Consider the following 13,282-nt stretch of genomic DNA (forward strand, 5'->3'; position numbering starts at 1 on the left):
TCTCTGTGTCTCTGATTTACCTGACTTCCTCCTGTAAGGACTCTTAAGATTACATTGGACTCATCCAGATAATCCAGTCTATTCTCCCCATCTTAAGATCCTTAATTTAATCACATCTGCAAAGGCCTTCTTACTATGTAAAGTAACATATTCGTAGGCTCCAGGATTTAGGACATGGACATCTTTGCTGGGTTATTTTTCAACCTTCCACAACAGACAATAAACATACAGAACATATAAGATAAGCATTCAAAACCATCATTGAGAGCACCCTACGGAACACATTATTCTAAGGCCTTTAAATGCATAATCTCTCTTCATTCTCTGGCAGTCAAGAATTCTGGCCAAGAAAAGAAACACAGTTTTCAATAAGGAAGCTCAGAAATTATTGATAATTCATAATGATCAAAAGAACAAAGTGAAAATACCTTAGCACTGTGCTCAATTGCTTTAAGTTATAACCGTAATTTTCCTGTCCAATCTCCATCTGCATCCTGTTTACCAATCGAACTAAACTTTCAACTGTTTTCAGAAGTTCCATAGTTTTTCCTTTTCTGCCTTTGCTCAGGCAATTCATTCCATCTGAAATCTCTTTTCCTCCAACTGTATATATCAGCATACTACTATTTCTTCTTCTAGACATTTATATAAGTGGAGTAATAAAGTTTGTGTTCTTTTACATCTAGCTTCTTTCATTTAGCATATTTTTAAAAGATTTGTCACTTTTTTGTATTGCTAAATAATATTCTATTGTATGATGATGTTGCAAGTTATTAATCTATTCTCGTTGGACATTTGCATTATTTACTGTTTTGAGTTATGAATTAAGTTTCTACAAACATAGGCACAAATCTTTGCATAGATGTATTTTCATATTTCCTTTGGCAAATACATAGGAGTGGAATATCTTCTTGGGTGAAGTATTTGCTCAACTATTTTTCCAATTTTAAGATGTGGTTGTTTTTCTTATTTTTGTGTTTGTTGGATATAAAATGCTCCAGAAATAAATGCTCGGTGCCACGAAGTAAAACCAGCACTCGGGCAAAAGTTTAATCCTCTCAGCAAGGCAATTGACTTCTGCAGAAGGGTGCCACCTGTGCCAATTAAGATCGCAAGAGCACAGAGAACAAAGGAGACTAGGGGATTTTTACATCCTTAATGCAATTCCTACCTCTGTGTCCCTCCCCCATGGGCTAGGGTCCGACTGCACAATCTGAACTGACCCGACTGGCTACTTGTACATATTTTTCTAAATATAAAAGGGGAGGGGGACGTGAGGTGCAGAGGTAGAACATGTGAGACATGCAGTTTCGGGGACACAAGGGGTGCAGGTAACCAAGGGAACAGATGTGAGTTATTGATTAGGGATGACGGAAAAGGGGTAGGCTGTTTTACAGTAACTAGGGGCAAGGAGGAACAGGAAAGTTGAATTTGAGAACAAAAGACAAGGAAGTTAGCAGGCTAAATTTTTGAAGAGAAACTCAGAGAAATTCGTTGCATCTTACAATTCCTCTTTTTTAAATTTTCTTATGATTTTTCTCTTCAAACTTTTTAACATGTCTTGGCTTTGCTGTTTGTTTTGATCTTCTAACAGGAAACGCTTACTTGAATAAGGTGGAGGAGAACTAAGGGAGGCTTTAGTAAGTGCTGTTTGTAGAATTTTTTGTATTTGCCCATGGATGCATGGTATGACACATCACCTAATGAGTACACCTATTACGATTGCAAGAGAAATAAGAATTGAGGCTATGATTCCTTTCTATTTACGAAACCACTTTCCTAGCCATTCTGAAATAGGGTCATCGGCTTCAGAATTTTTAGCTAATTGATTGGATAAAGCAGTAAATCCCTGCAAGGCCTTTGTTATGCTTCCGTTGGGAGCAGTGTTGTTTGGGATGAAGGTACAATGTTGGGTTTTAATTATAACACAAACCCCACCTTTTTTGGCTAATAACATATCTAGAGTGATTCTGTTTTCCCAAGCCATTTGGCTAGTAGGCCTTAAATGTTCGGCTGTTCCTTTGATAGCATCCTTGGTATAATTAATAAACTGCTGCTGATTATAATAGATGTAATTTATCCAAGCTACATTTTTATTAATAGTTACCTGTGGAAATATGGATTTAAATCCTGCAGCTATTTGGTCACGGGCTTTGAATCTGTTAGGCACTTCTTGTGGGACTCCAATGACGTCTATGTTAACTTGAGAGTCTATTCTTTTTGTGTGTTCTGGTTTTTCTTTTTCTGGTTGATGAAATGCCAGGGTGAAAGGGATAGCCAATTGGATAAGAGCATAAGTACTACTCTCCAATTACCTGGCAGAGTGTCCAGTAAGTGTCCACCACAATACCACCATACATCTGTTTGAGGATGACTAAGGGCAGACTGATGGGCAAGCTCTTGGAAAGTCTTAAGCTCATGGCATCCCGTTAAGCTTCCAAGGAATGCCACATTATCCTCCTGTCGTGACAGACACAAGGTGAAACTGACATCGGGAAAAGGAAGCTGAATGGTCCTCCGGGGCTGATCTGCAGGGTGTTGGACTTCGGGATATAGCAGAGAGAGAGCTTGGCATGATTTGTTGCCCCAAGCCATAGAATCCTGGAAGAGAGCTACCATGCAGCCCATTCCTGGTCAACTGGGAGGCAAGTGGAAAGGGGACTCTCTGGCCCTCCAGCCAGCCGTGCACACAAGCATAACAACTGCTTTTATTTAATGTGCTTGGGAGGTGAGCATGCGCAATGTGTTTAGGAAGCTGTATGCATGCCATCTGAGGCTTTCTTCCATTTTCCAGGAGAGTGCCCCTGGAAGGTCATACTCCACCATTTTGTCTCTTAATGTACATAACCTGAAAGTTGCTTCTCCCTGGTCTCTGCATTCAATTAACAGTTTAGTGCCGCAGGTGTGGACCATCAGGAAATGGCCTCTCCCTGGTGTCAGCTGCCAATTTATCACTTTTAAAAAGGCAATGTAATAAATGTAATAACTGCCAAACCATCACCCAACATTCCTAGTGGGTGGGGGCAGAGCCCTCTCCTGCCCCACTCATGCCTGTCTAACTACATGTAACACACAGAACTTTCTCTTTTTTTTCTTTTTTAAGCTCATCAGCTAGTGTTTTTTAATGTGTGGCTGAAGTTAGTGTTATATTAGTGTTAGTGTTTTTTATGTGTGGCTTATTCCAGTGTGGCCAAGGGAAGCCACAAGATTGGACAACCCTGTTTTTTGGATACATACCTTTGTCAGATACATGTATTGCAAGTACATCCCAATTTGTGGACTGCTCGTTTTCTTAGTGGTGCTTTTTGAAGAGCAGAATTTCTTAGCTTTGATGAATGTCAATACATAAATTTGTGTTTTGGCTTTTGGTATGTAGAACAAAAATAAAATGTTAAGGCCTTCAACCATCCGAATGGATCCTTCCTCTAGCCAAGGGCATTCCAGAGTTACCTGAAAATCTAGTTCAGGTCATGATGGAAGAGGGGCTTGGACATTATACCCCTCCAGCATTAACATCAACACAGACCTTAAGTCTGATAAGACACATTTACAGTCTATTCTCTGTAAAGCCTGCTAACACTGGAGGCTTCATCTGCATGATAAAACCTCTCCACAACTTCTTATTGTAACTGAGACATTCCTTTTGACTGATAGTAACTCTTTCAACCAATTGCCAAGCAGAAAATTTTTAAACCTACCTATGACCTGGAAGTTCTCCTCCCCAGCTTTGAATTGTCCTGCCCTTCCACATTGAACCAATGTAAATCTTGCATGTATTGACTGATGTATTATGTCTCCCTAGTACAAAAGCAAGCTGTACCCCAGCGACCTTGAGCACATGTCATCAGTACCTCCTGAGGCTGTGTGACAGGTGTCACGGGTGTTGTCCTTAACCTTGGCAAAATAAACTTTCTAAATTGACTGAGACCTGTCTTAGATATTTTAGGTTCATAGGTGTTATAACTAAGAAATTTTTGCTTATAAGTTTTTATATTTTCAGATTTTATGTTACGCCTATAACATATTTTTTGGTTAATTTTTATGTATGGTGTGAGGTTCTTTTTTTTTTATGTGGATATTCGGTACCATATGTTTAAAAAGACCATCTTGGTCAGGTACTGTGGCTCACACCTATAATCTCAGCACTTTGGAAGGCTGAGGCAGGTGGACTGCTTGAGTCCAGGAGTTGGAGGACAGCCCAGGCAACATCTCTACAAAAACTAGAAAAAGTAGCTGGGTATGGTGGCACACATCTGTAGTCCCAGCTACTGGGGTGGGGATAGGGGCTGAGGTGGGAGGATCACCTAAGCCCAGGAGGTCAGGTTATAGTGAGCGGTGATCATGCCATTGCACTCCAGCCTGGCCAGCAGAGTGAGACACTGTCTCATAAATAAATAAATAAATAAATAAATAAATAAATAAACAAACTACCTTTAACCCCACTGAATTACCTTGATGTCTTTATTGAAAAGCAATTGATCATATTTATGTGGGTCTATTTGTAGAACTTTTTCTTGCTGTATTTACCTATACATCTATCTTTACACTAACACCATGATGTCTTTGTTTTTGTAGCTTTATAGTAAGTCTTGAAATTAGACAGTAGTATAGATCCTCCAACTGTGTTCTGATTTCTTAAAATTGTTTTGGCTATACTAGATCTTTTACATTTCCATGTAATTTTTTTTTTTTTATTATACTTTAAGTTCTAGGGTACATGTGCACAACGTGCAGGTTTGTTACGTATATATACATGAGCCATGTTGGTGTGCTGCACCCATTAACTCGTCATTTACATTAGGTATATCTCCTCATACTATCCTGCCCCCCACCCCTTCCGCACAATAGGACCCAGTGTGTGATGTTCCCCTTCCTGTGTCCAAGTGATCTCATTGTTCAATTCCCACCTATGAGTGAGAACATGCGGTATTTGGTTTTCTATTCTTGCGATAGTTTGCTGAGAATGGTGGTTTCCAGCTGCATCCATGTCCCTACAAAGGACACAAACTCATCCTTTTTTATGGCTGCATAGAATTCCATGGTGTATATGTGCCACATTTTCTTAATCCAGTCTGTCACTGATGGACATTTGGGTTGATTCCAAGTCTTTGCTATTGTGAATAGTGCTGCAATAAACATACGTGTGCATGTGTCTTTATAGCAGCATGACTTATAATCCTTTGGGTATATCCCCAGTAATGGGATGACTGGGTCGAATGGTATTTCCAGTTCTAGATCGTTGAGGAATCACCACACTGTTTTCCACAATGGTTGAACTAGTTTACAGTCCCACAACAGTGTAAAAGTGTTCCTATTTCTCCACATCCTTTCCAGCACCTGTGTTTCCTGATTTTTTAATGATTGCCATTCTAACTGGCAATTCTAACTGGTATGAGATGGTATCTCATTGTGGTTTTGATTTGCATTTCTCTGATGGCGAGTGATAATGAGCATTTTTTCATGTGTCTGTTGGCTGTATGAAGGTCTTCTTATGAGAAGTGTCTGTTCATATCCTTTGCCCACTTTTTGATGGGGTTGTTTGTTTTTTTCTTGTATATTTGATTGAGTTCTTTATAGGTTCTGGATATTAGCCCTTTTTCAGATAAGTAGATTGCAAAAATTTTCTCCCATTCTGTAGGTTGCCTGTTCACTCTGATGGTAGTTTCTTTTGCTGTGCAGAAGCTCTTTAGTTTAATTAGATCCCATTTGTCAATTTTGGCTTTTGTTGCCATTGCTTTTGGTGTTTTAGACATGAAGTCCTTGCCCATGCCTATGTCCTGAATGGTATTACCTAGGTTTTCTTCTAGGGTTTTTATGTTTTAGGTTTAACATTTAAGTCTCTAATCCATCTTGAATTAATTTTCGTATAAGGAGTAAGGAAAGGATCCAGTTTCAGCTCTTTACTTATGGCTAGCCAATTTTCCCAGCACCATTTATTAAATAGGGAATTCTTTCCCCATTTCTTGTTTTTGTCAGGTTTGTCAAAGATCAGATGGCTGTAGATGTGTGGTATTATTTCTGAGGGCTCTGTTCTGTTCCATTGGCCTGTATCTCTGTTTTGGTACCAGTACCATGCTGTTTTGATTACTGTAGCCTTGTAGTATAGTTTGAAGTCCGGTAGTGTGATGCCTCCAGCTTTGTCCTTTTGGCTTAGGATTGTCTTGGCAATGCGGGGTCTTTTTTGGTTCCATATGAACTTTAAAGCAGTTTTTTCCAATTCTGTGAAGAAAGTCATTGGTAGCTTAATGGGGATGGCATTGAATCTATAAATTACCTTGGGCAGTATGGCCATTTTCACGATATTGATTCTTCCTATCCATGAGCATGGTATGTTCTTCCATTTGTTTGTGTCCTCTTTTATTTCACCGAGCAGTGGTTTGTAGTTCTCCTTGAAGAGGTCCTTTACATCCCTTGTAAGTTGGATTCCTAGGTATTTTATTCTCTTTGAAGCTATTGTGAATGGGAGTTCATTCATGATTTGGCTCTCTGTTTGTCTGTTACTGGTGTATAAGAATGCTTGTGATTTTTGCACATTGATTTTGTATCCTGAGACTTTGCTGAAGTTGCTTATCAGCTTAAGGAGATTCTGGGCTGAGACAATGTGGTTTTCTAAATATACAATCATGTCATCTGCAAACAGGGACAATTTGACTTCTTCTTTTCCTAACTGAATACCCTTTATTTCTTTCTCTTGCCTGATTGCCCTAGCCAGAACTTCCAACACTATGTTGAATAGGAGTGGTGAGAGAGGGCATCCCTGTCTTGTGCCAGTTTTCAAAGGGAATGCTTCCAGTTTTAACCATTCAGTATGATATTGGCTGTGGGTTTGTCATAAATAGCTCTTATTATTTTGAGATACGTTCCATCAATACCGAATTTATTGAGAGTTTTTAGCATGAAGGGCTATTGAATTTTGTCAAAGGCCTTTTCTGCATCTATTGAGATAATCATGTGGTTTTTGTCTTTGGTTCTGTTTATATGCTGGATTACATTTATTGATTTGCGTATGTTGAACCAGCCTTGTATCCCAGGGATGAAGCGCACTTGATCATGGTGGATAAGCCTTTTGATGTGCTGCTGGATTCGGTTTGCCAGTATTTTATTGAGGATTTTTGCATCGATGTTCATCAGGGATATTGGTCTAAAATTCTCCTTTTTTGTTGTGTCTCTGTCAGGCTTTGGTATCAGGATGATGTTGGCCTCATAAAATGAGTTAGAGAGGATTCCCTCTTTTTCTATTGATTGGAATAATTTCAGAAGGAATGGTACCAACTCCTCCTTGTACCTCTGGTAGAATTTGGCTGTGAATCTATCTGGTCCTGGACTGTTTTTGGTTGGTAGACTATTAATTATTGCCTCAATTTCAGAGCCTGCTATTGGTCTATTCAGGGATTCAACTTCTTCCTGGTTTAGTCTTGGGAGAGTATAAGTGTCCAGGAAATTATCCATTTCTTCTAGGTTTTCTAGTTTATTTGCATAGAGGTGTTTATAGTATTCTCTGATGGTAGTTTGTATTTCTGTGGGGTTGGTGGTGATATCCCCTTTATCATTTTTAATTGCGTCGATTTGATTCTTCTCTCTTTTCTTCTTTATTAGTCTTGCTGTGGTCTGTCAATTTTGTTGATCTTTTCAAAAAACCAGCTCCTGGATTCATTGATTTTTTGGAGGGTTTTTTGTGTCTCTATCTCCTTCAGTTCTGCTCTGATCTTAGTTATTTCTTGCCTTCTGCTAGCTTTTGAATGTGTTTGCTCTTGCTTCTCTAGTTCTTTTAATTGTGATGCTAGGGCGTCAATTTTAGATCTTTCCTGCTTTCTTTTGTGGGCATTTAGTGCTATAAATTTCCCTCTACACACTACTTTAAATGTGTCCCAGAAGATTCTGGTATGTTGTATCTTTGTTCTTATTGGTTTCAAAGAACATCTTTATTTCTGCCTTCCTTTCGTTATGTACCCAGTAGTCATTCAGGAGCAGGTTGTTCAGTTTCCATGTAGTTGAGCGGTTTTGATTGAGTTTCTTAGTCCTGAGTTCTAGTTTGATTGCACTGTGGTCTGAGAGACAGTTTGTTATAATTTCTGTTCTTGTACATTTGCTGAGGAGTGCTTTACTTCCAAGTATGTGGTCAATTTTGGAATAAGTGTGATGTGGTGCTGAGAAGAATGTATATTCTGTTGATTTGAGGTGGAGTGTTCTGTAGATGTCTATTAGGTCTGCTTGGTGCAGAGTTGAGTTCAATTCCTGGATATCCTTGTTGACTTTCTGTCTCATTGATCTGTCTAATGTTGACAGTGAGGTGTTAAAGTCTCCCATTATTGTATGGAAGTCTAAGTCTCTTTGTATGTCTCTAAGGACTTGCTTTATGAATCTGGGTGCTCCTGTATTGGGTGCATATATATTTAGGATGGTTAGCTCTTCCTGATGAATTGATCCCTTTACCATAATGTAATGGCCTTCTTTGTCTCTTTTGATCTTTGATGGTTTAAAGTCTGTTTTATCAGAGACTAGAATTGCAACCCCTGCTTTTTGTTTGTTTGTTTGTTTTCCATTTGCTTGGTAGATCTTCCTCTATCCCTTTATTTTGAGCCTATGTGTGTCTCTGCATGTGAGATGGGTCTCCTGAATACAGCAAACTGATGGGTCTTGACTCTTTATCCAGTTTGCCAGTCTGTGTCTTTTAATTGAACCACTTAGTCCATTTACATTTAAGGTTAAGATTGTTATGTGTGAACTTGATCCTGTCATTATGATATTAGCTGGTTATTTTGCTTGCTAGTTGATGCAGTTTCTTCCTAGCATCGATGGACTTTACATTTTGACATGTTTTTGCAATGGCTGGTACCTGTTGTTACTTTCCATGTTTAGTGCTTCCTTCAGGATCTCTTGTAGGGCAGGCCTGGTGGTGACAAAATCTCTAAGCATTTGCTTGTCTGTAAAGGAGTTTATTTCTCCTTCACTTATGAAACTTAGTTTGGCTGGATATGAAATTCTGGGTTGAAAATTATTTTCTTTAAGAATGTGGAATATTGGCCCCCACTGCCTTCTGGCTTGGAGAGTTTCTGCCGAGAGATCTGCTGTTAGTCTGATGGGCTTCCCATTGTGGGTAACCCGACCTTTCTCTCTGGCTGCCCTTAACATTTTTTCCTTCATTTCCACTTTGGTGAATCTGACAATTATGTGTCTTGGAGTTGCTCTTCTCGAGGAGTACCTTTGTGGCATTCTCTGTATTTCCTGAATTTGAATGTTGGCCTGCCTTACTAGGTTGGGGAAGTTCTCCTGGATGATATCCTACAGAGTGTTTTCCAACTTGGTTCCATTTACCCCATCACTTTCAGGTACACCAATCAGACGTAGATTTGGTCTTTTCACATAATCCCATATTTCTTGGAGGCTTTGTTCATTTCTTTTTAGTCTTTTTTCTCTACACTTCTCTTCTCACTTCATTTCATTCATTTGCTCTTCAATCACTGATACCCTTTCTTCCAGATGATTGAGTCGGTTACTGAAGCTTGTGCGTTTGTCATGAAGTTCTCGTGTTATGGTTTTCATCTCTATCAATTATTTTAAGGACTTCTCTACATTGGTTATTCTAGTTAGCCATTCATCAAATCTTTTTTCAAGGTTTTTAGTTTCTTTGCGCTGGTTACGTAGTTCCTCCTTTAGCTCTGAGAAGTTTGATCGACTGAAGCCTTCTTCTCTCAACTCGTCAAAGTCATTCTCCATCCAGCTTTGTTCCGTTGCTGGCAATAAGCTGCGTTCCTTTGGAGGGGGAGATGCGCTCTGATTTTTTGAATTTCCAGCTTTTCTGCACTGCTTTTTCCCCATCTTTGTGGTTTTATCTGCCTTTGGTCTTTGATGATGGTGATGTACTGATGGGGTTTTGGTGTGGGTGTCCTTTCTGTTTGCTAGTTTTCCTTCTAACAATCAGGACCCTCAGCTGTAGGTCTGTTGGAGTTTGCTTGAGATCCACTCCAGACCCTGTTTGCCTGGGTATCAGCAGCGGAGGCTGCAGAAGATATAATATTGCTGAACAGCAAGTGTTGCTGTCTGATTCTTGCTCTGGAAGCTTGGCCTCAGGGGTGTACCCTGCCATGTGAGGTGTGAGGTGTTGGTCTGCACCTAGTGGGGGATGTCTCCCAGTTAGGCTACTCAGGGGTCAGGGACCCGCTTGAGCAGGCAGTCTGTCCGTTCTCAGATCTCAGCCTCCGTGCTGGGAGATCCACTGCTCTCTTCAAAGCTGTCAGACGGGGGCATTTACCTCTGCCAAGATTTCTGCTGCTTTTTGTTTAGCTATGACCTGTCCCCAGTGGAGGAGTCTACAGAGGCACGCCGGCCTTCTTGAGCTGTGGTGGGCTCCACCCAATTTGAGCTTCCTGGTGGCTTTGTTTACCTACTTAAGCCTCAGCAATGGCAGGTGCCCCTCGCCCAGCATCACTGCAGCCTTGCAGTTAGATCTCAGACTGTTGTGCTAGCAATGAGGGAGGTTCCATGGGCGTGGGACCCTCTGGGTCAAGTGTGGGATATAATCTCCTGGTGTGCCGTTTGCCAAGACCCTTGGTAAAGCGCAGTATTAGGGTGGGAGTTACCCGATTTTCCAGGTGTTGTGTGTCTCAATTTCCTTTGGCGAGGAAAAGGAATTCCCTTCCCCCTTGTGCTTCCCATGTGAGGTGATGCCTTGCCCTGCTTCAGCTCTTCCTGATCGGGCTGCACCCGTGGACCAGTGTCAACTGTCCGACACCCCCCAGTGAGATGAACCTGGTACCTCAGTTGAAAATGCAGAAATCACCCATCTTCTGTGTTGCTCACGCTGGGAGCTGGAGGCTGGAGCTGTTCCTATTCGGCCATCTTGGGCACGCCCCCACATGTAATTTTTTAAATGTGCTTTTCAATTTCTATTTTTTAAAAAAATATTTGGGATTTTGATTGGAATTGCACTGAATCTAAAGATCAATATGGAGAAACTTTACATTGTAACAGTATTGAGTCTTCCAATCCATGAAAGTGATATATCTCTTAAAGTAGTCAAGTCTTCCCTCAACTCTTTCTCTCTCTCTTTTTTTTTTTTTAGAGACAGGGTCTCACTGTGTCAGCCAGGCTAGACTGCAGTGGTATGATCACAGCTCACTGCAACCTCGGTCTCATGGGTTCAAGCGATTCTCCTGCCTCAGCCTCCCAAGGAGCTGGAACTATAGGTGTGTGCCACCACACCCAGCTAATTTTTGTATTTTTAGTAGAGATGGGGTTTCACCATGTTGGCCAGGCTAGTCTTGAACTCCTCACCTCAAGTGATCTGCCCACCTCAGGCTCCCAAAGTGTTCTCTCAATTCTCTGAGCAGTGTTTTGTAATTTGCGGTGTATGTGTATTGAGTGTCATTCTTGATCTGGGTGCTGGTTATTCTTTTTGTGAACATTCATTGACCCATTTAAGATTTGTGTACTTTTCAGTATGTTTGTTTTATTTCAATAAAATGGTTGAATTAAAGGATATGAAATACCTACCTTAAAAGTCCAAAAACCTTCTATTAGGGAGAATCTCAAACGTATATAATAGTAGAAAGAATTTTATAATCAACTCTCATATACCTTTCTTTTTTTTTTTTTTTTTTTTTTTTGAGACGGAGTCTCGCTCTGTCGCCCAGCTGGAGTGCAGTGGTGCGATCTCAGCTCACTGCAAGCTCCGCCTCCTGGGTTTACACCATTCTCCTGCCTCAGCCTCCTGAGTAGCTGGGACTACAGGCGCCCACCACCTCGCCCGGCTAGTTTTTGTATTTTTTAGTAGAGACGGGGTTTCACCATGTTAGCCAGGATGGTCTCGATCTCCTGACCTCGTGATCCGCCCGTCTCGGCCTCCCAAAGTGCTGGGATTACAGGCTTGAGCCACCGCGCCCGGCCGGTACCTTTCAACCAATAATGATAAACATCAATGCAAGGCCAATCTTGATTTATCTATATCACAATTCCTTACCATTCTCCCCTTTCCTAGATTATTTTGAAGCTAATCCCAGACCTAATTCCATCTGTAAATGTTTCAGTATGTATTTCTAAAAGATAAGCACTATTTTAAAACCACAATACCATAATATCATTATTGTAACTAGAAAAACTTAACATCAGTTACTGAATATTTAGACTGTCTAAAATTCAAATTCATTGGTTGTGTCATAATTTTTTTTTACAGTTTGTTTAAGTTAGTATTTAAACAAACTTCACAAAATGCATTTATTTAGTCTTGTAATTATCTTTTAATTTTTAGGTTTCCCTCCTTTTTCTTTACATTTAATTATTGAAGAAAGTGAATCATTTGTTCTGAAAGATTTTCTACATTCTGGATTTTGCTAATTACAATACCTGCAGTCAGTGCTGTGCTAGTAATTATATAATAATATTTCTGGGTAGGGTTGAGATGGGGTGAATGGGCTCTGCTTTGTAGTATTTTCTGGTTTTCTTGATGTAAATACTACCACCATAGTGATTTCAAGCTGCCAACATGATGCCACTGAATGCAGAATTGGGAAAAGATGTGTAGTAGCACACCTTTACATAATATTTCTACTGTAAAAATAAAATAGATATAAACATCCCCAAGAGCATAAATAATAGCAACATGTAGTAAAATAATTAAGAAGTTATATATTTTGGATGTTTATTACCTTTGCTTTTATTTATTTATTTATTTATTTATTTATTTATTTATTTATTGAGACAGAGTCTCGCTTTGTAATCCAGGCTGGAGTGCAGTGGCATGATCTCAGCTTACTGCAAGCTCTGCCTCCCAGGTTCACACCATTCTCCTGCCTCAGCCTCTCAAGTAGCTGGGACTACAGTTGCCAGCCACCACACCCAGCTAATTTTTTGTATTTTTCGTGGAGATGGGGTTTCACCATGTTAGCCAGGATGGTCTCGATCTCCTGACCTTGTGATCCACCTGCCTCAGCCTCCCAAAGTGCTGGGATTACAGGCGTGAGCCACTGCACCCACCCTGCTTTTAATATAATTTATTTTGTTATAAGTTTATATAATTTAATTTTTAATTATGACTGTGTTTAACAAATGGCTCACAGATTTTTGAAAATGTATCTGTCAAATATTGTCAGCCAGTTTCAGTGCATGGCTGCCTGTGGTATCAATTAACATGTCCCTCTCTCCCCTATGTTTCCTGAAAACTGTAGTTAAATCTGAAGGTTTGCTAGATTCAGATTAGACAGATAGATAGACAGACAGATGCATGGATACTTCAAAAGTGGTGCTGTGTATTTCCTGTTGCCTCACACATCAAGATAAAGTCATG

The sequence above is a fragment of the Theropithecus gelada genome, chromosome 5, assembly GCF_003255815.1.
Source record: "Theropithecus gelada isolate Dixy chromosome 5, Tgel_1.0, whole genome shotgun sequence".
Classification (NCBI taxonomy): Eukaryota; Metazoa; Chordata; class Mammalia; order Primates; family Cercopithecidae; genus Theropithecus; species Theropithecus gelada.